Source organism: Haplochromis burtoni, unplaced genomic scaffold, assembly GCF_018398535.1.
Source record: "Haplochromis burtoni strain Fernald_Lab_line unplaced genomic scaffold, NCSU_Asbu1 Contig_1771, whole genome shotgun sequence".
Classification (NCBI taxonomy): domain Eukaryota; kingdom Metazoa; phylum Chordata; class Actinopteri; order Cichliformes; family Cichlidae; genus Haplochromis; species Haplochromis burtoni.
Window position 1 is genome coordinate 21,529 of NW_024584132.1, and position 1,745 is coordinate 23,273.

The 1,745-nt window shown below is 50.4% G+C and overlaps 1 pseudogene; it reads left to right on the forward strand.

Annotated features, from left to right (window-relative positions):
- The first annotated feature begins 141 nt into the window (after positions 1 to 141).
- On the forward strand, positions 142 to 1,028 carry LOC121813481 (annotated as a pseudogene).
- Positions 1,029 to 1,745: the final 717 nt, after the last annotated feature.

The following is a 1,745-nucleotide window of genomic DNA, read 5'->3' on the forward strand; positions in this document are numbered from 1 at the left end:
TTTCCTTGTTTGAGGTGACCAAATACTTATTTTCCACCCTAATTTACGAATAAATTCTTTACAAATCCTACCATGTGGATTCATGAATTTTTTCAGTAATTAGTTACTGATTACTTTTTTCAAGTAACTTGACCAACACTGATGGTTAGTGATGGAAAGAAGGTGCTCTACTATGGCCATGCCCAAGACCATGCACGCGCCGTGGGATTCATCCTCTCGCGACGTGCAACAACGTCATTGCTGGCCTGGATGGCCATTTCAGACCGCCTAATCTTGGCTCGCTTCCAAGCTAGGCATGTGAAAGTCACAATTCTTCAAGTATACGCTCCAACAGAAGAGGCTGACGATACTGACAAGGATGATTTCTATGCGATGCTCCAGGATGCCATTGACAACTCCCCGCATCATGATTTGCTGGCAGAGATTTCAACACGCAAATAAGCAATAACCTGGACGGCCTGGAATTGACTATCGGCCTGTTTGGAATCGCAGCAATGACAAATGAAAACGGTGGGCGGCTGATCTTGTTCTGTGCGGCAAACCGGCTGACCATCAAGAACACCTTCTTCGGCCACAAGCGGATACACATGGTGACGTGGAAGGCCCCCGGTGGTGGATATACAAACGAGATCGACTACATCTGCATATCATCCCACTGGGCATCCACCATTAGCGATGTTAGAGTGTGGCGTGGAGCCGACATTGACTCTGATCACTACCTTGCCAAATGTAAACTTCACCTGAAGCGCCTCCAACCACGACTGCAGCGGCCATGTCCTTTTAACTTTCAACGCCTAAAAGATGCAAATACGGCAGCGGAATTTCAACTCGAATTGAGAAACTGCTTCCAGCTCCTTGCTGCGGAAGGAAATAACAACGAAAATCCAGATACACTCTGGGATGAGCTAAAAGAGGCTGTGGTCGGTGCAGCAGAATCGAAGATTGGTCGCCGACGGGGCGGCTTCAAGCAGCGCTGGATCACCGACCGTTCATGGGAACTTATAGATCAATGTCGCTTGGCGAAGTAAGTTCGGGACCAGGTGGCCTCTGACCCACATGCTTCTGCAGGCCAGCGTGAGAACGCCATGGCCCCCTACCGAGACCTTGCCCGACAGGTCAAACGCAGCTGCTGGCGTGACAAGGGTGAATGGATTGAAGCTAAAGCCATCGAAGCCCAAGAAGCAGCCGATCGGAATGATACCCGAACCTTATATCGCATTGTACAAGATCTAACTAGGGCTCGTGGTGGCCGCGGTGTTCCAATCCGAGACAAAAATGGACGTGTCCTCCTTACTGCAGCTGAACAAGACCAACGATGGGTCGAACACTTCCGCGATACTCTGAACCAACCTGAGCCACCCCAACTGTTCGAGGCCGAAGACCTGGCACCTTCCATGGACCTTCTTCCTGTCGATATTGGACAAATCAGCATCGCTGAAGTCAAGACAGCGATCCGACTCCTCGAGAGTGGAAAGGCCGCAAGCCTGGACGAAATCCTCGCCGAAATGCTGAAGCATGGCGGACCCCATCTTGAAGCCGCCCTTACAAGACTCCTAAATGCCTGCTTGTCAACATCACATGTACCCGATGATTGGGCAAAAGGCACCATCATCAAACTTCCAAAGAAAGGTGATTTGGGTGACTGTAACAACTGGCGGGGCATCACGTTGCTGTCGGTACCCGGGAAAGTGTTTTGCCTCGCTCTTTTGAATCGGCTACGACACGCAGTGAACGAACGATTGCGA